The sequence below is a fragment of the Macrotis lagotis genome, chromosome 1 (genome assembly GCF_037893015.1).
Source record: "Macrotis lagotis isolate mMagLag1 chromosome 1, bilby.v1.9.chrom.fasta, whole genome shotgun sequence".
NCBI lineage: Eukaryota > Metazoa > Chordata > Mammalia > Peramelemorphia > Peramelidae > Macrotis > Macrotis lagotis.
In genome coordinates this window covers 750,675,584-750,700,907 of record NC_133658.1, presented here as the reverse complement: position 1 = coordinate 750,700,907, position 25,324 = coordinate 750,675,584, and the positions used below count along the sequence as shown (strand labels likewise).

Here is a 25,324-nt window from a genome sequence, read left to right as displayed (position 1 = left end):
ATCTATCTATCTATCTATCTATCATCCATCTTCTTTAAGTAAAGTATCTGGAATTTAGTAACTTAACAAATTCTTGTTAATTGATTGCTATGAGCTACTAACTCACCTTTTTGTCCTCCATTCACTTGGAATTGTTTTCCCAGAAATAGTGACATATTCATAGTGATTCATGCACACTGGGGATTCTGCCCAGCACCTCCCAATTCCCCACCCCCAACCAAGTTATAACTAAAGGCACCTATTTTACAAGATGGTTAGTCAAGGTGAAGGGTGCAGTCTAGACCTGTGGAACCAAAGATTTAAGTGACCCACAGGATGATTAAAAGCACAAAGTGTTAAGAGACCAGTCCTAGTAAATAAACACTCTATTGCCCATTCAAGAGTTTTCTTTACGTTTCTTAGGCCTTTTTGCATACCAGGATGTCTTAAGACTGTCAGCTTGAGGAGGGCAGGGACCAGATGCACTTCTCTTAACTGATTTTACACAACAGAGTACTTAAAGTGTTAAGTGGTTTGTGAGATAATAATGATCTCATTACATCCGGTGAGATAAACAATGTTCTCACCTTTTTCAAAGGAACACTGGAACCCACAGAGAAGCCAGTTTTATGTCTATGCCCAGGTGTCTTGTCTTGTCTCCTTCTCTGGAGCTCTTATCTAACCAAACAAGTCCAGAATAAGCTGAAAAGAAGTTTATCATCTAAAGAAACCCAGGTCTTCCCACTAGTACAACATACCCAACTGTGCAGAAATAATTCTTTTATAGTTAAAGAAGCAAAATCCCTGTGGAACCAGGATGTGTCCTGAAAAAGATGCTATAGTTCTGTCACTAATTGGAGTCTGAAACAGCTTTGGAGGAACTTTTTTTTTTTGAAGTTGGAACTAGGGGATGCCAAAGAGAGAAAAGGAAGGTAGGAGAAGGGCTGACCATCACTCTATTTTTACTCATTTTCATGTAATTCTTGTAATTTCTAAAACTAGATTTTGAGAATAGAGGGCTCAAAGTATGTTAGACCTGAGAATTGAGAGTTGGAGAACTGGGGGAAAAGCAAATCAGATTTATCAGAAAGTCCTTGATTGTCTGAATGGAAAAATTTCCTCCCCTTCCTAAAAGTGAAAATCTAGCTGGTAGAATGGTCAATTTCAGAGCTAAAAGGAACCTCAGAGATCATATAATTCAATCACCTCATTTTACTGATGAGGAAACTGAGACCTAGAGAGATTTATTTACCCAAGGTCACGCAGGTAGTAATCATTAGAAGTGGGATTCACCAGATCCTCCACCTCTGGTGCCAGTTCCCCTTCTATTAAACTAAGATGAGAAGTTTATAGGGTATGGAAGGAGAAGGGGTTTCATCAATTAAAGCAAAGGGGAAATACTTTCTGGGCAAAGAGGGAAATGATCAAGGAATGTGTCAGGGAGGAGGAGAATACTAGCCTTGAAAAACTGACTGAAGCCTGAGGAGGGAGTTAAATATGAGACTAGGGAGTTTTTATTTTATCTGGAGCATTAGGGAAGCAGAGTTTTTAAGCAGGGAAGTGATGTGGTCATACTTTTATTTTAGGAAGATTATTTTTGACATCTGTATGAATAATAATACCTAATCAGTATGTAATATTTTATATAACATTACTTTTATTCTTTATACTTGATCATTATCCCTATGTTATTAAATGGGGGAATTGAGGCTGAGAGAAAACTAAGTGACTCACCCAGAGTCATCCAGCTGACTTTCAGTCAAGTCCTTTTATATTCATTACCTCTAGAAACTAATGCTTCTTATAACATATATACCTTGGTTGTAGTCCTCTCAGGAACTGTGGAGGACAGTTCCTACAAGCCTAGTTCTGCTTAAGGAAGCTTTCAGATATTTAAAGGCTTCAGAGGGGCTAGTATTTTAGTTGGATACTGAAGACTGGAAAGAGTGAAAAGAGAGAGATTGGGAATGGGGATTGCACCCTCTAAGAAGCAGGTCTTTATTCCTTGAATTCCTACCCTAACACTGTCCTTTTCTTTATTCCCTCTCTCCCAAATAATCCTCCTAGGCTATATTTGCTATTCATCTTTCTTCCCTAAACCTGAGAGTTAGAGAGACCTAATTTAATCCAGTTTTTAACCAAAGCATCCGCATCCTCTGTTTCAAGAAGTCATTCCACATTCTTAGGCATAGCATCTTTTTGAAGACCTTTATTGATGAGGAACTCATTTTTGATAAAGGCAGACCATTCTACTTTTAGATTTCTCTTATTACTGGAAACTTTCCTTAAATTTGCTTCCTCATTCTGGTCCTAATTCTGTCCTGTAGTACCCAAACAAAAATAGTCTAATTCCATTTCCATTTATCAAATCTTTAAATATTTGAAGACAACTATTAACTCCATCCTAAGTTTTTTTTAGGAGCAAGCATTCTCAGATCTTCAGACTTATGAAAAGGCCATTTATTAAACACTACCTTCATATGCCCTAAGTTTGAGGCTTCTCACCATCCTTGCCACTCTTCTTCAGGTATACTCTTGATTTCTCAGCTCCTCTATCAGAATCTGGTGCTCAAAACAGGACCATGGATGTAATCTAAGACAGAATACAGTGGTACTAGCCTAGCCTCTCCATACTTTAGACACTAAACTCTCTTAATGAAACCTAAGATTGCTATGGCTTTTATGACTTTCACATCATCTTGCTGAGAGATGTGATGATATGAAAGCTTTGGAGTAATGAAGATGTGGGTTCAAGTCCTGCCTCTGACACATCCTGATGGTATGACCCTGGATAAATCATCTAATCTCTTACTCTTGAAGTCCCAGGCTATTCTCATAAAATTATAAGGTGCAAGACATTGGGAGATATACATTGATAATGGCACTGTGGGTAAAGCACCAGTTGTGGAGTCAGAAGTACAGGAGTTTGAATCCGACCTCAGACACTTGACTCTTACTAGCTGTGTGTCCTTGGGCAAGCCACTTAACCCTGATTAACTCACTTCCAGGGTCATCTCCAGTCATCTTGATTCATACATGCATACATACCCAGATGGCCCCAGAGAAGAAAGTGAGCTCAACAAATTCAATTCATGTGGTTGTCATGGCATCACTTCTCTGATGTAATTCGTGGTCTTTGAAAATGAAGGACAAACTTCATCATCATCATCATCATCATCATCATCATCATCATCATCATCAATTAATCCCTCTCATTTTAAAAATGGGCCAAGGAGCTTCAATGATTTGTCCTTATCCAAGCTGTTGGATTAGGTTTTCATTTTTGTTATTTGCATGTTTTAAAAACTTCAATGAGATCCATTGTGCTTTTCATATAGGTGTTTGCATTTTATTTTATTTGCTCTCTATTGTTGTTTATCCTTCATTCTGAAAGAGGACCACTGGCATCAGGAGGGTAATGATTTGATATATAAATAAATTGGATTTAATTGGAGGCAGAGCAGGGCAGTCATCCCCCTCACTCTCTCCTCCAGAATTATGGGAGTCAGTATCAAGACATAGTTAAGATGATTGGAGATAGCTCTGGATGAACTGGGAGACCATGGATCTCTTTCTACTCTCTATTACTATAAACCAAAAGCATTTTTGAGAAAGTAACACTTCAGTAAGTCAGAGGTCTCTCTTCATGGATCACAATGAGTTCCTTTTCCCTTTCCTTGAATTATCTTTGTGAAATCCCTCTTGACAGCTCAGAGAAAACCTTAGCCTGTTAGGATAAGAATGAGCAGCCCCAGGATCTCTCAATGACTGAGTCCCATTAGCGTCTGGAGTATACTTGATCAACCAAGCAATCAATCAGCATTTACTGATCACCAATCAGTATTGCTAACATTGTGCTAGTACTGAAGGGGAATTTTTTTTAAAAAAATGATGGGGCATTATATCCCTTTGAGGTTCAAATGTATAGTCATTTTAGAAAGAGTAGACTTGTATTTCCATTCAAGTTCTTCCATTAGAGTCAATCAGTTCATCTATTCACATTTACTAATCTACAAGAAGGTTAGGCATTATGCTGAGCTCTAGGAATACACAACCAAAAGTGAAGTATTCCCTGCCACTGTTGCTAGTCTTACATTCCATTTTAGGATACAATATGTTAGTATATACAAAATATATTTCTGTAATGGGAAACTGGGCCTTCATTGTTCTCCATTGTTTATACAAAATAAATACAAGAGAGTTTTGAGAGGAAGAAAATTAGTCACCAGGGAGATCAGGGAAGGTTTATTATAAAAGGAAGCACTTAAATTGAGTCTTCAAAGAAATCAGGGAATCCAAGTAGAGTCGAGGAGAAAGGGCATTCTGGAAATGGGAGACAGACAATGCAGTCTCAGAAATGGAAGATGAGGTATCATGTGTGAAGAACAGGAAATAGGCTAGTATGATCAGTGGAATAGACTAGGTGCAAAAGAGATAGCAGGAAATGATTATAGTAAGCTGTTGTTTGATAAACCCAAAGAGTCCAGCTTCCAGGGTAAAAACTCTCTCTTTGATAAAAACTGTTGGGAAAATTAGAAGTTAGTATGGCAGAAACCTGGATTAGACCAACATCTCACACAAGGTAAGATCAAAATGGGTACAGGATCTAGATATAAAAGACAATATTATAAGCAAACTAGGAGATCAAGGAATAGTTTACTGGTCAGATCTATGGAAAGCGAAGCAGTTTATGACCAAGGAAGAGATGAAGAACACCATTAAATAAACAAATAGATAATTTTGATTACATTAAATTAAAAAGCTTTTGCACAGACAAAACCACTGTAACCAAGATCAAAAGAAATGTAATAAATTGGGAAATAACTTTTACAACTAGTATTTCTGACAAAGGACTCCTTTCTAAAATATATAGACAACTGAATCAAATTTATAATAAAGAAACAAGCCATTCCCCAATTAACAATGGTCAAAGGATATGCAGAGGCATTTTACAGATATGGAAATCAAAGCAATCCATAGTCATATGAAATATTGTTCTAAATCTTTACTGATTAGAGAAATGCAAATTAAAGTATCTCTGATACTTTAGTACCTCATACTTCTCAGACTGGCCAATATTACCAGAAAGGACAATGATCAGTGTTGAAAGGGATGTGGGAAATTTGGGACACTAATGCATTGTTGGTGGAGCTATGAACTCATCCAACCTTTCTGGAGAGCAATTTGGAATTATGCCCAAAGAGCAATAAAAATGTGCATACCCTTTGATCCAACAATACCACTACTGGGTCTATAATCTGAAGAGATCATGAAAAAGGGTAAAAACATGACTTATACAAAAATATTCACAGAAGCCCTGTTTATGGTGGCAAAGAATTGAAATTGAGTTAATGTCCATCAATTGGAGAATGGCTGAACAAATTATGGTATATGTAAGTTATGGAATACTATTGTTCTATTAGAAACCAGGAGGGATGGGAATTAGAGAAGCCTGGAAAGATTTGCATGAACTGATGCTGAATGAGATGAGCAGAACCAGAAAAACACTGTATATCATAACAGCAATATGGGGTTGATGGTCAATCTTAATGGACTTGCTTATTTCATCAGTGCAACAATCAGGGACAATTTTGGGGTATCTGTGATGGAGAATATCATTTGTATCCAGGGAAAGAACTGTGGAGTTTGAACAAAGGCCAAAAACTATTACCTTTAATTTATTCTTTTTTTTCTTTTTTTCTTTCTTTTTTTTTAGGGTTTTTTTTTTTTTTTTGCAAGGCAAATGGGGTTAAGTGGCTTGCCCAAGGCCACACAGCTAGGTAATTATTAAGTGTCTGAGACCATATTTGAACCCAGGTACTCCTGACTCCAAGGCCGGTGCTTTATACACTACGCCGCCTAGCCGACCCTATTACCTTTAATTTAAAAAAAAAAATATCTTATTATGTAATCTTGCTATCTCTTCTATATTGTTTTTTTCCTTAAGGATATGATATCTCTCTCAACACATTCAATTTTAATCAATGTATAGCATGGAAACAAGGTAAAGACTATCAGACTACTTTCTATAATATCTTTGAAAAATGGTTATCTAGGCTTTGCTTGGAGATCTCCAAGGACAGAGAACTCAGCGTCTCATAAGGAAATCCATTCCACTTTGGCACAGCTCTAAATGTTAGGAAATTTCTTCCTGTTGTCAAACCTAAATGTGCTTCTGTGACTTCCACTCTTTGCTCCTGGTTGTGTCCTCTGGGGCCAAACAGAACAAGTCTAATCTCTCTTTTACATGACTATCTATCAAATATTTGAAGATAGTTATCATGCTTGTCTCTTCTCCAAGCTAAAGAGACCCAGCCTCTTCAACCAATTCTTATCTTCACCATTTTGAATGTCCTTCTCCAAGCATTCTCCAGTGTATAATAATAGCTAACATTTACATTGTGTTTTATAAGTTGCAAAAGACTTTACATATATATCTGTATTGTATGTTGAGTAATATATAGACGTTATATATTGGAGTAGTGGATAGAGCACTGGGTTTGGAGTCAAGGATGACCTGAATTCAAATTTGAACTCAGATACTTAATGGCTGTATGATCCTAAGCAATTTAGTTAGCCTCTATCTTACTTAGCTGTAAAATGAATGCACTGTGAGGGTTGAATGAGATAAAATTTATAAATATTTGAAAATGTTAAAAATTGGTAAATTTATATCTCATTATCAAATGAGATAATATTTGCATTGCCTAGCATATAGTAGGTATTTCTTTCCTTCCTTCCTGATAACATTTCATTCTTACAAACTGTGATGAGTGACGTATGAAGTAGGTTTTACAGATGAGGAAAATAAGGCTAAGAGAGATGAAGTGACTTTCCCAGAGTCACACAGCTAGTACCTCAAGTAGGATTCAAACTCAGTATTTCTAACTCCAAGGCTAGGGCTCTATCTGGTAATAGAATGATTATCTTTAACAGTGTTCTTAAACTGTAGTTCCCAGAACTTAGCACAACGCTCCAGAAATCTAATAAGCAGATTATCATAAGACTATCATTTCCTTATTCCTGGAAGTTATGTCTGTCTTAATGCAGTCCAAGAACACGTTGGGGTTTTTGTTGCCACATCATACTGCTGTGGGATTAAGTTTACAATCCACAAAAATTCCTACATCTTTTTTTCAAACATGTAGCTGTCTTTTCTTCTCTTATCCTACTATACTTGTTATTTTTTCTTGAGCCCAAGGAAAAGACTTCATATTCATTCCTACTGAATTTCATTTGATTATATTCAGCCAAATACTCTTATCTAGTCTGTTAAGATACTTTTGGATGCTGATTCTATCATGTTGTATATTAACTGTTCCTCCAAGTTTTGTCTCATTTGCATATTTGATGAGCATACTATTGATTTGCTTATTAAACACTGATATTAGCATAGTGCAAGGCCAATCACATATCCCTTGCATACTCCAAAGTACATTTGCTGTTATTTTTGACATTGAAGCATTGATAGCCACTTTTTGTGTATGCTTATCTTACTAGTTATGACTCCATCTAACTGTATTATTGTCTGATTCATATCTCCCCATCTTTTCTATACACCCACAAATAACACACATAGATATTATGAGATTTTATTAAAAATTTAGCTCAATATACCACATTACTTCCTATCTATGAATTTAGAAAGCTCGGCAATAAAAGAAATGAGATTAGTCTCATTAGCTAGTCAAAATCCCTATTGGAGCCATGCTGCTGCTTTATAATCACCATTTCTTTTCCCAAAACTTTACTTACCTATCAATTCTACAATTTCCCCCAGAAACTGAAGCCAAATTCACTACCTCTATTGTGCAAAATGTTTTTTATTCCTTTTTTTTTTTTGAAAATCAGGACAATATTTGCCCTTCTCCAATCTTGTGGCTCTTCCATTGCTGACAATAGCTCTTTAATTAAACCTGCAGTTCTTTTGGAACCCAAGAATGTGGTTCACCTGGACCAGATGACTTGAATTCAAGGACATTGAGGTGCTTTCTCACTATTTGTACTTATGAGAGCAAATTTTTAATCAGTCAGTTTTGTCTTGTCATATTGACTACAAAGATCATTCATTTGGACTGAAAAAAAAAGAAGCAAAAGTAAGAATCAAACAGTTCTGACTTCTTTCTGTTGTCAGTTTTTGTCCCAATCACCTCCAAACAAAGGCTTCATCCCACCTTTGATCCCAATGTAGCTGAACAATTCCTCATCTCCCTTTTTTTTGACCTTAGCACTCCTTGCTAGTCTCATCTCAATGCTTTCATAATCTGAAGACCTGAGTTAAAACCTCAAATCAATGCTTACTCTGAACTAGAGAAAGTCCCTTAACTGCTCTGAGCTTCAGTTTTCTCATCTATAGAATGAGGAGGTTGGAACTAAATGATTTTTAAGGTCACTTTCCAGCCCTAAATGTGATGATTTTTTTGTCTCTAACTGCCAAAGGAATTCAAATAAGATAGAAATCATTGAATACTAAAGTAGCCAGCAAAGGCTTCATGAAGGAGATGAAATTTGAATTGGTTCTTGAAGTTTGGGTCGAATTTAAATAGGAAGTAGTGAAGATACCCTAGGCAAGAGGAATAACAAGAGGGAAAGGAAGGAAGCAGGAATGAGCATGCAGAGCAAGAGGTGTGGAAGACCAAGGGGAGGGAGTATGACCTGATTCCCAACCCATCTCAAAACAAAAGTCAGGAGTGCCAATCCCCTTTGGGAACTGAGAAGAGACACAGATTTTGCTTCTTTCCTAAGCCTTGTCTGCCATGGAACAACTTTTTGGGTGCTGGTGTGTTCTCTGTATGTCTTCTTGTCATGTCTGTGCATACTGAAGTTGTCAGTCTGAATGGGTAGCCCAGAAGACAAAGATGGTGCCTATGGACTTGCTTGACTCAGGATTCGGTATAATAAGGTGGGGTTTGTTTGTCAAGAGAAAGGGAGAGAATCAGTCTAAGTACTCATTACCACAGTTTAGATTTTAATGGGAGAATAATGCTTTCAACCCTTTCCTTTCCTTCTACTCATTCCACTGCTCCCATTCTGACATTTCCTGTTTGGATGTGGTGGATATTTTTTGGAAGGGACTTTGTGGGGCAATGGGGTTAAGTGACTTGGTCAAGGTCACACAGCCAATACGTATCACGTTTCTGATGCCAATTTGAACTCAGGTCTTCCTAGCTCCAGGGCTGGTACTCTATCCACTACACCACCTAGTTACCCTGGGTATTTTTTTTTCTATTTTATTTAGTTTGTTTTTATTTGTTTTGTTTTCCAGAAACCTGTGATTTAATTTAAAGAGTTTTATATCTAGAGTCTGAAGACTTGAGTTCAGATTCTGGCTGAACTTCTTACTACTCATGTGATCTTGGACAAGTCATTTAATATCTCTATTTTATCTAAAAGATGAGGGGTTGGACTAGAGTACCTCAAGATTCCTTTTAACTACAAATCTATGATCTAATGAGAAAGGTTAGACTTGCAGTATATAGAAATACAATGAGGGGCAGCTAGGTGGCACTGTGGACCGAGCACCAGTCCTGGAGTCAGGACCTGAGTTCAAATCCAACCTCAGACACTTAATAATTACTTAGCTGTGTGAACTTGTTCAAGTCACTCCCTGCAATGGAATTACAGTGTATGAGTTCCATTCATTGTATGGAAACCTTTCCCACTAATGCATATACAAGGGTCTGCAATTTATGAAGTTAGTTACTAATCATCATTCTGCTAGTATGTAAAAAAGATAAGATTTGAAACCATGTCTTCCTATCTCCAAATATAATTCTCTATCCATCCCCAGATGTTTTTCCTGTGCCATTTAAATACATACATATACATATGTATGTGCATGTATATATGTATATGTGTATATGTATATGTATGTGTATATGTATATGTACATGTAGGCAGTTTTCCTCCAGAAGCTTCTAGCTCTTGATAGAGGGAATAGAAAAAACATTTGGGAGAGTAGTTTACATTTTTTTCAGACACAAAGAAGGAAAAGCATTCCTGAGTTTAAACCATGTTAGATAAAGGATATGGGTCTGAGTATTGCCTTGCCCAGAAGAGTTGCTGACACCCAGAATGTGATGAATAGGGATATTCATGGAGTCTGAGAACAACCACTCTTGAGGAGAGCCCTGCTCCTTAGTGCTCTTCATTCTTTTATTCCTATAGCCCTTGGTGGGGAGAGTAATATGGAGGTGGGCACAGATGAACTTCTCAGGTGAAGGAGCCAAAGTGCCAACTGAAATGCAAGAACCTGGGTGGCTCAGCCCTGGGAAAGAATGTACAACTGAGAAAGATGTCCTCTAAATTGTCTTGTGCTCAGGACAATGTGAAAATACTACACACTACTAAAAGGGATGGTAAATTGTTGCTAGGGTTTGGAACAAACAAACAATTCCAGCCTTGGCAAGGAAGTTCTAATCCATCAGCCTGAAGGGACAGCACTGTTCAGACTGGAGCTCTTCAACCTGGTTTCAGGCCATGAGGTCCGAGTTTCTGCCACAGACCAGCGCTGGGGCTGTTTCCAAAGAGCTTTATAATTATTTTTCTCTTAGTGTCTGAACAAAAATCATTGCAGAGCTGTGAGGAAACAAACTATTTCTCTCCTCCCTTTGGGCCAGGCCCCAGAAATAATTACATTGGCAGGAGCAAGCAAGGCTGGATACCAGAGGGGAAGCTGCTTCCTTTCTCAAAGAACTGGAAGTACATTTACTAGATGAGAATTGAGATGTTGTCCTGACTCAATAACCACAGAGAGGCGATTCAGAAGTGTAGGCTACTGGGCTGGATTCTGCAAATAGGACAGCTAAGTCAATTTTGATTTTTCTTATCTGTCTGATGGTTTCACTGGTGTGACTGCCACCTTGTCAGAAACATGTTTAAAGGACAGAAAAACCACAGGCTAAGTCACAGAAGAATTTAGCTAATGAGACTGCACCAGTTAGTTTCCTAGGCAGCCAAATCATCTTCTAAATACGACCCACAGTAACCAGAAGGAAGACTGAGATAGCCCAACCAGATTTCAAGAGTCAACCCATACCTGAGTATTCTTGAGATTATAGCAGTGAAGGGATATCCCACACAATGTTGCCTTGAACAATGTTGTTTTGTAATATTGCCATTTCATTATTCATGTCCAACTCCCATTATATAATCTTGAAATCCTATTACATCATTGTTCAGCATGTTGTCTACAAATGAGATGATTTAGCTAACTAATTAGACCATAATTTTGATTTATTTCACTAGCATACTGGGAAATCTAATATGATGGCATAGCTTGGACTAACATGATGACTGATTTCCAAGGAAACAAGTTAAATAATTTATGTGTGTGTTGTATTTTATATATGTATATATAACTATATATACCCATGTATATATTTTTTTATTTCTATATATACGCATGTGTATATATATATTATATACATGCGTATATATAATATATACAATATGAACATAAATAAATATAACTTTTATATGGTGTTTTTTTTCATTTCAGTCTTAAGCACCCCTTAAATCATTTAAACCAGCCTAACAAAATAAATACCCTCTTCATGTGCTGCCATTTTTGGCTCATAAGTAGTTGAATTATTATCCTCCTCAGAGCCTTAAATCTTAGGGATAAGCACCTTAAAGATAGAGTTGATATATTTATCTTTGTATCTCATGACATATATAGCAGAACACATGAAAACAATGGCATCTTAATTAATCTTTATTGATTGAATCAATCAATAGTGATGAATTAGACAACCATAGAGGGCATGTTCGGCCATTTTTAGTTGTGTCTCTTTGTGACCACTTGTGGGTTTTTCCTGGCAAAGCTACTGCCATTTCCTTTTTCAGCTCATTTTATATAGATGAGGAAACTGAGGCATCAAGGTTAAATGGATTTGAACTCAGAAAAATTAGTCTTCTATGCCCAACTGATACTTTATTTACCATGCACCTAAGTGCCCCATGTGGAAGACAGCTCTATTATAAACTGGTACCAGACAAGACCTCCCTGAATTTCCTGTCATGGTCATTATCAGCGTTAATCTCAATCTGTCATATCTCCTCCCTCCTCCACTAAACATGTGTCTAAGTTTGAATTTTTAAGACCAAGATGATCATTGAGAAGTAACAGAAAAGTATTTTTATTATTCCGGTGCAGGGGTGGGAGGGGTCGGGGTATCGGTTAGGGAGTAACAAGAGTTAATCTTATTGTCATTCACTCTTCTGGTGTCTCCTTGTTCCATTTTCACCAATATGATGGAATATGATAGGAACTACTTGAGAGGTGGGGAGGAAGAAGAAAGTGTCAGAAAAATCAGAGAGAATCCCACAACTAACCCAAGATCCTCCCTCCTCAAAGCTTTGCTCAACTAGTGTGAGCAAATAGTCTAGCATATTACTTTCACATCTAGATGTGGGTGGGCAAAAATGGAGGCAGACCTGGGTATGGGGGAAGGAACAATATGAGGGTATTAGATTGTTCTGAGGACCTGGAGAAACAGTTGGGATAAGAAAGTATTAAAAATGGAAAGAGGGAAAGAGACAGCTAAAATGAATCAGTGTGGCCAAAGGTGCTCATTAAAAGAGCATACTAAGGGGCAGCTAGGTGGCGCAGTGGAGTCAAGAGTACCTGAGTTTAAATCCGGCCTCAGACATTTAATAATTACCTAGTTATGTGACCTTGGGCAAGCCACTTAACCCCATTGTCTTGCAAAAACCTTAAAAAAAGCATACTGGAGCATAGTATAACCTTGATGAAAAGATTGAGATGCTGATGATCAGAGGACAAGGAGAAGACTCTGGCAATTGGGATAGAAATGTCTTCACCCCCCCCCCCCCCCCCGCCCCTTCCCAAATGTCTTGAGGGGACATTTTATAATACATCTGAGCTTCTTTTCTAAGATATTAGGGAATAACATCTTCTAAGATGTTACTTATATTGGGACATAGGAGAGGGGTTTTCCAAGTAATTCAAGTTATCCTAACCTAATCTGAAATAGAGTCTATCTGTCAATACCCTTTGCCAGAAAGTCATTCCTTTATTCAGTTTGAATAGATTCATCTTGAATTAATACATTTACTGTATGCAGACTACAGTGATGGACATTGGGAGGGATCCAAAGATACAAATTTTCCTGTCCTCAAAGAGCTTTCTATTCTAGCAAGGATGATTAGATATGGATACAAACAAATCAAATGCAAATTAGAATATAATTGCATTCAAGCACAGAAGGCTCTGAGATCAGATGAAGGAGGAGTTAATTTCTATGAGATCAGTGCAGGAGATTATAGAAGTCTTCTTAAGCTATAGAGGGAAACACTAATTACAAAACCAACCCCATCAGTAACATTTCTCATGACTAAGGGACAGATCAAATTTCGCCCTTTCCCAGCCCTAGTTAAGAGCCCACCAAAAATAACAAACTTCATGGGGTAATTAGGAAATTATCATCTTACAAATTGGTAGATGTCTCCTTTCTTTTTCCTTGGGAAGAGATGGAAAGGATGTTGTTTTTTTCGCTCCATGAGGCTGCTGCAATTAACCACAGCACCTGGGTAATTGTTCATTTGTGGGTAAGGTGATAGCTCTGAGGGTGCTCTTGCCAACACACTCCAGAATAACATGTTACATCCTCCGTGCAGTCTTTCCCGATGAAAGGAAAACTTCAATCAGATTTAGTTAAAGGAGCTCTTAATCCCAGCCTGTCAATATCCTGGAGGTGGTGAATTATACCAAGGTTAAGTAAAGGTTTTGTAGAACTGGCTGGATTTCTATAGGAGATGTGTTTCCACTATGAGATCTTAAGTGTTCCTGTGGTGTATATGGCCATTCTTTTTCAGTTATTTGCATGTGGGAAATAGTGTAAATACTCCACTGATGGGCCCAAGTGGTGCAGGAAGGATTTATGCTTGAGAGCAAAGAGATTTTCCTGCCAATAAGGACTGTTCCACGTTGGCTAGAACAACCAGACAGCAGTTGACATAAAAAAAAGACCTGAGGGTTTTGGTGGACTAAAAACTCAATGTGAGTCAACAGTGTGACATGTCAGAAAAAAGCAAACAACAACCTAACCCTCTATTGTGAACTATTTCTCTCTCTCCAGATTGCTCCATCTCCTGTTTCCGAATCTTTGTACAGGCCTGTAATGCATTCCCCACACACCTTCAACCTTAGTTTCTCAGAAGCTCTCAGTTCAAGTATTATCTGCAGGAACCCATTCATGGTCCCTCAGTGCTAGTACTTTCCCCTCTTGAAATCACCTTCCATGAATTTTATATGTACTTTTATGTATATATATGTAGATATGGTTTCCATGTTATCTCTCCTGATTGAATATAAATTACTTGAGGACAGGAAATATTTCATTTTGGCTCTATATCCCTAGTCTTTGGCACAAAGTAGACTGTATTGAAAAGAAAGGGTATAAGGGTAGGGATGGAAATTATACTCCCTTCTACTCTGCCCTGAGCAGACCACATCATGGAATCAAAGATCCTCAGATTGGAATATTTCTCAGAGGAGACAGGTCCATGATAGCAGAATAAAGGTAAGGGACTCCTCTGGACTCTCCCTCAAACCCCTCCACATACCTTTAAATAATGACTCTAAACAAATTCTAGAGTGTCAGAACACACAAAAAGATGGAGGAAAAACAATTTTCCAGCCCAACAACTTAGAAGGTCAGCAGGAAAGGTCTGTCACACCAGGATGAGAGTAGAGCACAGAAGCACAGGTCCAGCCCAAGAAAACAAGGAGCAATTCTTGAAAGTCGTTGAATCAATGGCAGCTGCTCTCAGCCCATAGCTGGTAAGGAGATGAGATCTCTGAATTGCAGAGGTCTCTTTGCTATTACTGAGGCAGGACTCTATTGCTTTACCCATAGTTGGATCTGGTTTGCAGTCTCAGGTTGTAGTCCTGGGTTGTAGTCCAGTCCCAAGGTCGAATTCCCAGGGAGAGGAGAATCAGTAGCACTCCAAAACTCATGACTGCAGAGAAGTGGGAACCCTCCTCACAGTTACAGGACCAAAAAGAGTGTTTGCAATCACTCATAGACAAGAGCACAGACCAGGAGAATAGGTAACCCTTCTGCTTAGCTTATATCACCTTGAATATAATAATAATAATAATAATAATAATAATAATAAGCTGAAAATTTGCAGGTCCCTAGAAGTGTCTCTGAAAACAGCTACACAAAGCCTCAGAAGGTTGGGACAGTGCACCTTCTAGAAGCAGAGCCCTACTTTAACAAAGAGTTAAAATCAAGTCATGGCCTGGGAAAATGGGCAAACAACAGAAAAAAAAAATCTGAGCATTGAAAGTTGCTATGGTGACAAAGAAGATCAAAAAATACATTCAAAGGAGTTAAAGTTAAAACTACTTTACTCAAAACCACCAAGAAAAATTTGAATTGGTTTTCAGGCCAGGAATGAATTCAAAAAAGGATTTTGAAAATCAAGTAAGAGAGGTAGAGAAAATTGGGAAGAGAAATGAGAGTGAGGTAAGAAAATCTTGAAAAAAATGAGTCAGCAATTTATAGTCTCATTCAAAGTTCAGTTCTGGGAATCACATTTTGAGAAGGACATTTGCAAGCAGGACTCTAAAAGAGAACAATCAGTTATTACATTGTTGAAAGAGATTGGGGATGGGGGGAGACCTGGAAAACCCTGCCATAAGACAAGGGCGGGGAACCTCAGGCCTGAAGGCTGTATTGGTCTGGTATTGCCAAGGCAATCACAGAAAGGGCTCAAAATTCAGTAAATCTAGGAGCTTTTTATGGACAAACTAAATGTTTGACCACATATAGCCCTTGAATGATGCTATAAATATCCAAATGGCCTTAGCATACAAAAAAAAATGTTTCCCAACCCCTGCCATAAAGAGGATCAAATGAAGGAATTGAATATTACATTTAGCTTGGAAAAAGCTTAATAAGTCATTATATGAGCTTTAAGGATTTGGAAGGAGGTTATTGGAAGAGGTTAGATTTGATTTTTTGAACCTAGAGGACAGAACTAAGAACAAGGGATAGAAGTTGAGGAGAGGAGGATTTCAATTCCATGTAAGAAAAAAGTAATAGGTTCTCTTTCTCTGTAGGTCTTCAAACAGAGACTGAAAGGGCATTTGTGAAGGATATTGAAAAGGGGATTCTTCATGTATTACTAAACTAGATGACCTCAGATGTCCTAAGTCTTAGATTCTGCAATCTATCAATCAACAATTATTAATCAAGCATCTTCTATGAGCCAGGCAAATGGGGAAAAATGAATCAGTCCCTGCCCTTAAGGAGCTTAGATTCTATAAGGCAACATTTATACTTCTACAAAATGATAATGTGAATGACAGGAGAGGTACTAATAACCATGTACTCAGAAATACATTAAAAATGAACAAAGAAATTATTTTGGAGAAGATAGAGCTCAGTAAAAGTTTCATGAAGGAGGAAGCATTAGAACTTAGATTTGAAGGACTTCATGAACAGAGAGCTTGGATGAGTGGAAGAATAGGGTGAGTAAGTGGGATCCTCCCCAGACACCCTTAGACCCTTATACAATTAATCAACATTCCTAGGCATTCCTGGGCAACTCCTTCTTTTCCTCCTTGGCAACACCTAATTGGAGTAGACAACTCTCTGCTTGAAAATATCAATCGTATTCTTTACTCTCTGTGTGTACAGAGGTCATCAGCAGGGGCAGACCAGTATGTTATAGGCATTTTTAAAAGTAGGTGTTGGACATCAAAAACCTCAAGAGAACAACTCTTCAGGAGTAGGAAGTCCTAGTGAATCTTATCTCTGTTTCTCAATTTACCAAGGTTTGATCTTTTTCAGTTTTTGCCTTATCTACTTGTATTATTTTCCAGTCTGGATATTTGATTGTCCTCTAAGAGTCTAGGTTGGGTATCAGATCTGGTTATAGTGATCTCAAAGCTCTTGAGAATGATACCTTTATAGTACAGACTTTGAATTCTTCAAGCCAATTCTCACAAGTACTCCCAAGTCAAATCCCCAGAGTCCAACAACTAATTATCCTCTGTCCCTGCCACACCACAGATCTAGGGGTAAAACTGAGGAGCTGCAGATTATAATACATTCCACAAACCTCCATTCACTGTTTTCCCCACAAGATTATTTAACCAACTATTATCTATTCAACATCAATATTGGTTAAGTTTTACAAAAGGATATTTACTAGAAAGGGACAATAATTTCCCTCCTCATGTTCCTGCCCACACCCCCAAATACTTTTTGGTTGTGAGGGAAGAGTGGAATCAAACTTAGTTAGAGTGGAATCAAACTTAAAGTAGTTAGAACAAAACATTCTCCATCCCCAGTCCTGAGGAAGTACTTTCTGGTCCTGGAAGTGCTTTTCTTCCTTCACAGCATCACCAAGTTCACTTCTAGATATCATGCATTTAATGGGCAAGTTGTTCCCTTTCTCATCCAGGACTCTTTGCTGGGCAACATCAAAAGGTCATAAAGTGAATTTTTCTCATTGTACTCACTATGACTAGCAGGTTAAATTATTTATTTCAACTGCTGGTTGTTCTCACCTTTCACAGCTCACAAAATCATGAGCTGGTGTTGGATACTCAATCACCTAACTCAGGAAAAAAAGTTAACACAAAGTGAAATAAAAAAAAAAATAGATGCTTTGAGTTCATGACTACATGGTCACTGAGTAAGACAGAAAGGCCAGTGCAGTTCTTGTGTTGGTTGCCACCAGGACAGACAGAATGATAAATCTTTATCTTGATTCTTTTGTATGAAGATGCAGTTGTAACTCAGAAGCCAATTAAGAAACTTTCATCACTTATAGTAAGACAACAGGGGATGCCAGACTGAAATAGAGGGAAGGATCTCTCCATTATTTATGTTCAGAAGTAAGTTTACTAAACTTCCACATAGGCATCAGACAAGTCATACTATTCACAATGTAAGGACTGGCCTACATTATTCATTCCTCTCTTACCCTTTCATATCTTTATTCTTTCATGTTCATAGAATCATAGATTTATGATAAGAAAGGACATTTGAGGTAACAATCCAAACTGTCATTTTACTGATTAAAAGAATGAAAACCAAATTGATAAGTGACTTGCTCAAGGTCATCCAGATAACAGAATTGGGATTCTAACTCAGGTTTTCTACCTTTAATCAATTAATAGTTCAATTAATAGTAGACTAGGCTTGTGAAGCTTTCCCAGTATTTAATGTTTCCTTTTATTCTAAAACTCCTGTCAGAGTTATGAAGTGTCTACCTATATTATCTTACTTGATGTTCACAGCCTCTGGGAGGATAATATGCTATAGTGGACAGAGCCAGTACATAGATGTTTAAGTTATTTCAGGTCAGTAAACATGACCCCCATTTAGTGTTTTCTTGGCAAAGATACTGGAGTAGTTTGCCATTTCCTTCTCCAGCTCATTTTACAGGTGAGAAGACTGAGACAAACAAAGTTAAGTGACTTGCTCAGGGTAATACAGCTAGTTAGTGTCTGAGCCAGATTTGAATTCAAGAAGATGAATCTTCCTGACTCTAGCCTCAGTAACTATCTACTACACCACAAGACTCAATAAATAAAGACAAAACACATAGGTATGGAGCAGCCACAGAACAAACAAGACAATGTATATTAAATGCTAGACTGTATGGTCAAGTTTATAAAATCCTTAAGTTTTCAGAGGCAGAAAGGAACATTGCTGGGGTAATGAGTCAGAGAAGGCTTCCTGCAGAAGTCTGGGCAAAGCCTAAGTTTAGGCTGGGCCTTACCTAATGAGTTCATTTCTTCCCTTAATGTTTTTATAAAAGAATATAAGCTATTTGAAGCCAGAGACTGTTTCTCTTTTGTCAACCTCAGGGTTAAGGATGGTTCCTTGCATATAAATAGTAGATATTTAATAAATTAATAAATTTATAGAAGATATTTAATAATAGTAGATATTTAATAAATTAAATATATTTAAAACATTTAACAACAAGAAGGGTAGGATAGTTTGACCAGCATCCCTAGAAGTCCTAAGTCTTTTTTTCCATTCCTTTATGACTTGGCTGAATTTTTCTTGCAATTCAAATTCCCTAAGTCTCATTTCCTACCAGGGCTGTATCAGTGTCTCCTTTCACTGGAATGTTGTGAGTAGTCATAAGAATTCAATCCAATTTAACAAACACAATGTAGTAAGTTCTGAGAACATAAAGAAAGATAGGACTTAGACCCTGCCTTCAAGAAGCTTATATTCTATTTGTCATGGGGAGAGGGGAGTTTAATGTGGAAGTAGCATATGCTACATAAATAAATACTATGCATGTATTAAGTATGTATGTATGCATGTATGTATAAGAAAATAATGGCATTGGGACATTAATGACTGGGAGGGATCAGGAAAGCCCATAAACAGCACTTGAACTCCATTTGAAGGGAGCTTTAGTTTCCAAGGGGAGAAAAAGAATAGAAAGTCTGTCCTACACCTCCAGCAATTTGTGGTGCTACTCTACATAAATACAGGTTTTGTTATGTGTGCTAATAATGTAGCTAATAATATCTGAGGCTTCCAGAGCCCCTCCCTACATGGGAGCCCCAAGAACTTTACAGACATGATCTCATTTACCCTTACTCTACTCCAGTGAGAAGGACAGGGGGACAGCTGTCTCTATCTTAGAGCAAAAACATAAAGATTTTCTTTTTTTTTCCTAAAAATTGTTTTCAAGATTTTTCCCTTTGCTAACTTAAAAAAAATAAACTTGAAACTAAAATCTCAGGATTTAGGAAAGAAACTCTCTTGGCCCTTGCCTTGTATAGCAGTTGAAGAAGCTGATGATTCTACCCTAACTTAACCCTTCCCAGTCCTTGAGGAAATTTGTCTGGCATCCACCCACATGTTCCCATCATGGCCCCTTTCCTCTCAGAAACCCTTTGTGTTAGAAAGGGACATCATAAAAGTAAGACCCATATGGGAAAACTAGCCCAGTATTTATTTCAAACAATTGTGAAATAGTTGGATTTGCTAGAGGTGACATTCAGGGTGGTAATGTCTGTGAGATGAATCCTCAGGTTGATAATCCCCATAAAAAAACAATTCAGGACAGCAATATGGCAGAAGGCCCTGGATCTCTTTTCCCTATGGCTCATTTTGTATAGCAACCAGTAAAGGGATGTCCACAGTATTAAGTTAACCTCATTGTCACCTCTCTTCCTCCACCCACCTTACTATATGGAATTGTAGTGTGTCTTGGAAAATCCACAATGAATTTTCACTTTCTATATAGCTCTTTAAAGTTTGCAAAGCAATTTTTGAAAATCATCTCATTTAAGCCTTGTGGCTTAATGTCATGGACTCACTTGACAGTCTGGTGACATATGAATCCTAGAACAATTTTAAAATATTCAAGATTACAGAGGAAACCAAAGCTTAGTGAAAATAAATTTGTGATTTTTTTTCCTCCATCAAGGTTCACAGACCTCTTAAAATCTACCCTTAGTCCTTAGGTGAAGAGCCTTTGTTTTATTTGTATTATTTGTATTTTATTTGTATTATTCTCATTTTACAGTTGAGGAAACTGAGGCCCAGAGAGATTAAGTGATTTTTGTCTATGGTCACACAGCAAATAACAATCAGAAGCAGGATTTGAACCCAGGTTTTCCTGACTCCATGTCCAGCACTGAATTCACTAGGCCACATTGCCTTCTCATCAGGAGAACCTGGGTTGGGCACCATGAATTAGAGTATAGAGATATCTGGAAGAACTTGTTCTGGCTACTGACTTTGGTGTAGAGAGAGATTAGAGCCCATTCTCCTAAAATCTAAAGCTATTCCAAGAATTATTGTACCAGGAAATGCTCCAAGGAAGACTTAGGCACACCTAGGCAGAACCCAACCTGTATTTTCCCCCCAAGACTAAGAAAAATCATTTAGGTTCATCAGGGCATAGGCATGAAGGTAGGGGTGGGGAGGGGTGGATCTTTTTATCCTTCATCTCTACTTCTGCCTCTAATTACTACTGTCACAAGTCCTCCTAATCCTGCTTTTTTCCCCTAATATTCTAACCAAGATATTGTAGTACTTCCAGTTGCAAAATGCCTTATCTCCCCTTCTGCTTCTTCAGTATTCAGTTAATTAATTCAATTTAATTCTAATCTTCATGACCCCATTTGGAGTTTTCTTGGCAAAGATACTAGAGTGGCTTCTCATTTCCATCTTCAGTTCATTTTTACAGATGATGAAGAGTCAAAAAGTAAATGACTTGCCTCAAGTCACATAACTAGTAAGTATCTGAGGTCAGATTTGAACTCACAAAGGTGTCACCAAGAAGACCACCAAAACAATTATTAAGTGCTTACTATGGGGTAGGTACTACCATTATAAACAGATAAATATAGGTACTACCATTATAAAAAGAAAAACCAGTTCTACTTACATTGCTTCCATTTTATTGACCCTGAACACAAGAAAGGGAGATAAAAAACTAGGCAACCCTGATTTCAGCTTCATCTAGTAAAAAGTGTTTTCTCCATTTCAGATATTTTGTCCCGATATCACAAGAAGTTTCTAGGCAGACAGCTAATTGGGATGTTAGGTTATTTCATTTTGATCCTCTGTTAATCCTCTCTTATAAATAACTACTCCATTGCACAAAATGACTCATTTTTTGCTCTATCTTGTTTTTGCAAAGATCAGTTGAACATCAATGAAAATTGGTTTAAATGATTTAAGGAATTTATTATTAGCCTGTTGAGAAAAGGAAGGAGAGACAAAATAGCAGTCTCTATCTAGATTTGCTTTGCATTGCTCCAAGGGCAGAAATAGGAAGACTGCAGAATCTACAGAAGACCAAAGAGAAACTATCTCAGTTCAGTAAAATAAAGACTGTTCTAAAAATTACAGAATAATAAACTCATAGAACTTAAGGCATCCTTGACAAGTAGTTATTCATCCTCCACCTGAAGACCTCCAAGAAGGGGGATCCCACCCCCACCTCCAAGACAGGATGACCTACTCTAGCTAAATTAGAGCTATCCAAAAGAGGAATGTGATGCCTCTTGAGGCAATAAGGATCTGATCTCTTAAGGGTTCTAGGTTAGTCTAGGTGATATTGTAGAAAGGATTTCTGGCCTGGTGAGAAGTTGATCTAATATACTGAGCCCAAGGAGCAGCTGGTCAAGACTAAGGTTGTCAGTTTTTGTGACTCCACTATAACTCTAGGATGTCTTAGTTTCCTTATTCCTTTCAATATTATCTTCTGAATGTCCCATGTGTGTGTGTCCTTTTATTTATTTTTTTTAAGGTTTTTGCAAGGCAAATGGGGTTAAGTGGCTTGCCCAAGGCCACACAGCTAGGTAATTATCAAGTGAAGGAGACCAGATTTGAACCCAGGTACTCCTGACTCCAGGGCCGGTGCTTTATCCACTGTGCCACCTAGCCGCCCTGTATGTGTCCTTTTAATTGCTCTATATGAACTTTTTCTGGGATCTTTCTTCATATATACTATGCCTATCTTGTATCTTCTTAGCCCTCTTTTCCCTAAGTCTTAAAAAACCTCAATAGATCCCCTTTGCTGCATGAAACCATGGTTAATAGGGGGAACTACTAATTGCTTCCCCTTACTTCTTTCATTTTGGATCTCCAAAAAGTTCTCTTCCCAATCTCCATTCCAACTATCCTCTCCATAATTTACTTGTTTATCCTTAACCAATATGGGGCATTTAGCCCTTTCTCTGCATTTATATTTTGGTCTTCTTTTGATTGTTGGTTATATGTCCTAACTAGATATGCAATTAGGTCTAAATTAACAAAATTTTATTAAATGATTACTATATAAAAGGCAAAAGACAGCTAGGTGACACAGTGGATAGAGTGTCATCCCTGTAGTAAGGAGGACCTTCTAATCCAGCTTCAGACACCTTAATAACTGTGTGACTCTGGGTAGGTCACTTAACCCTGTTTGCCTCTGTAAAATGAGCTGGGAAAGGAAATGGTAAACCATATCTCTGCCAAGAAAACACCAAACAGTATCATAGAGTTGGACATGACTGAAATGATTCAACAAAATGAAAGATACAATAGTCAAAAAGAATTTAAGGAAGGAAAATATATAATACTTTGCTGTCATAGAATTTACAGTCTAATGGAGAGGCTTCATCATCTGCACTATAAGTATTATGCATGTTATAAAATTATAGGAGCAATGAAGTTAACCCAGATGAAACACTCTCAGGAAGTTTCAGAAGGCAATCACTGTTATGGAAAGAGAGATTTCAGTGGGTGTAGATGAGAGTGGAATTGCAGGCAAGAGGGCATGGCATATGGAAATGTATCGATAATGAAAGAATATTGGGTTAAATTATCCATTACTTTATAGCTAAATAAGTGAGTGCACAGAAGGGAGTAGAGTGAAATAAGACTGGAAAGGTAAATTGGAACCACATTGTTGAATGCCTTAAATCCCAAGGTAAGATGTTTGTGTTTTGACCTAAAGGCAACAGTGAGTCAACAGAAGCTTCTGAGAAGAGAGTGATATAGTCAGATCTGTGCTTTAGAAAGATTATTTTGGCAACTATATGGAGGATAGATTGAAAAGGGAAGAACCTGGAAGCAGTGAGACCAATTAGGAGATTATTAAAGTAATAAGCCAAGTGGGAGGTAATGAGAGAGGGAAATAAGATGGCAAATTTTGAGAAGACAGAATAGACAGGACTAGGCAATTATTTTGTTTTGTGAAATGAAGGAGAGAAAAGAATTAAAGATGAAATCCTATGGTACTATGAAATCTTATGAAATTAGAAATTTCATTCTCTTGAATGAAGTCCAAATGAGATAATATTTGTAAAGCACTTAGCACATTGCCTGCCATACAGTAGGTGCTTAATTAAAGCTTATTCCTTCCTTAGTTGTATCCTCAGTGCCTGGCATACCATAGGTGCTTAATTAATGCTTACTTCTTTTTTCCTTCTTTCTACCCTCAGTCCTTAACACAATGTCTGACATACAGTGGGTACTTAATAATACTTACTTCTTTTCTCCTTTTTTGTATCTCAGTCCTTAGTACAGTGTCTAGCAAACAGTAGGTGCTTAAATAATGCTTCTTTCTTTCCTTCTTGATATCCTGGGTCCTTAGACATTTCCTGGCACATAGTAGTGCTTAATGAATGCTTACTTCTTCCTTTCCTTCTTTGTATTCTGAGTGCCTGGCATATAATAGGTACTTAATTAATGCTTACTTCTTTCTTGCTTGCTTGGTATCCTGAGTCCTTAGCACAGTGCCTGGCATACAAAAGGTACTTAATGCTCACTTCTTTCTGTCTTTCTTTGTATCCTGGGTTATTAGCACATACCAGGTACTTAAGGAATACTTACCAACTGGTGATTTTTTCTTATTTTAAATTTTTTTTTATTTTTTTGCAAGGCAATGGGGTTAAGTGGCTTGCCCAAGGCCACACACTAGGTGATTATTAAGTGTCTGAGACCGGATTTGAACTCAGGTACTCCTGACTCCAGGGCCGGTGCTCTGTCCACTGCACCACCTAGTCGCCCCTCTAATTTCTCTTACAACTTCTATACTCACATCTCCAATCACATCTTGTGGACATTTTAAACACAGTGTATTCAGATCTGAATTCATTATCTTTTCCCCCAAATCACTCCTTCTTCCTAATCTCTTGTTACTGTCATGTTCACTACCATTCTCCCAGTTCAATCCAGGTCAATCACCTCCCATATTCAATCTGTTGCCAGGTTCTATTGATTTTCCCTTTGTAATATCTCTTTATTTCCTTCTCTCATCTAATACTGTCATCACCTTGGTCCAGAACTTCATTACCTCACACCGTAATTATGGCAATAACTTGGTTATTTGGTCCCCCTGTCTCAAGTCTCTCCCTACTCCAGTTCATTCTCCACTCAATTGTCAAGTTGATCTTTAAATAAAGTTCATTTCCAGTCAAGTCACTCTCCTTCCCCTCCCCATTCATTCAATTCAAATGGCTCTCTATCACCTCCAGGAGCAAAGATAGAATCGTCTCCCTTTTAGAATCTGGCCCCTCTGCACATACCTACCTTCCCAGTATTCTTATATCTTACACTTTCCCTATACTTTGGAATCCAGTCACATTGATCTCCTTGCTCTTTTTTTTCACAAGACACTCCATCTTCCAAGTTCTAAGGTTTTCATTGACTGTCCCCCCCCTCCCCCACCCCCGACTTCATCATCTCTGCATCCTGGTTTCACTGCAATCTTAAAGTTCCAGCTAAAATCCCATCTTCTTTAATACTATTACCTTTTCTCTGAGACTAGCCCCAATTTCTCCTGTGTATCTTGTTTTACATAGTTGTTTTCATTCTTTCTCCCCCCATTA

At 37.7% G+C, this 25,324-nt stretch overlaps 1 long non-coding RNA gene across 1 annotated transcript in view; it reads left to right on the top strand.

Moving 5' to 3' along the window:
• Positions 1-630: 630 nt before the first annotated feature.
• The window catches only part of LOC141487782 (uncharacterized), a 40,518-nt gene continuing 15,824 nt past the window's right edge, over positions 631-25,324 (top strand). Inside the window, exon 1 of the long non-coding RNA XR_012468514.1 lies at positions 631-911. This is a non-coding gene — a long non-coding RNA (uncharacterized LOC141487782). The remainder of the gene's footprint in view (positions 912-25,324) is intronic.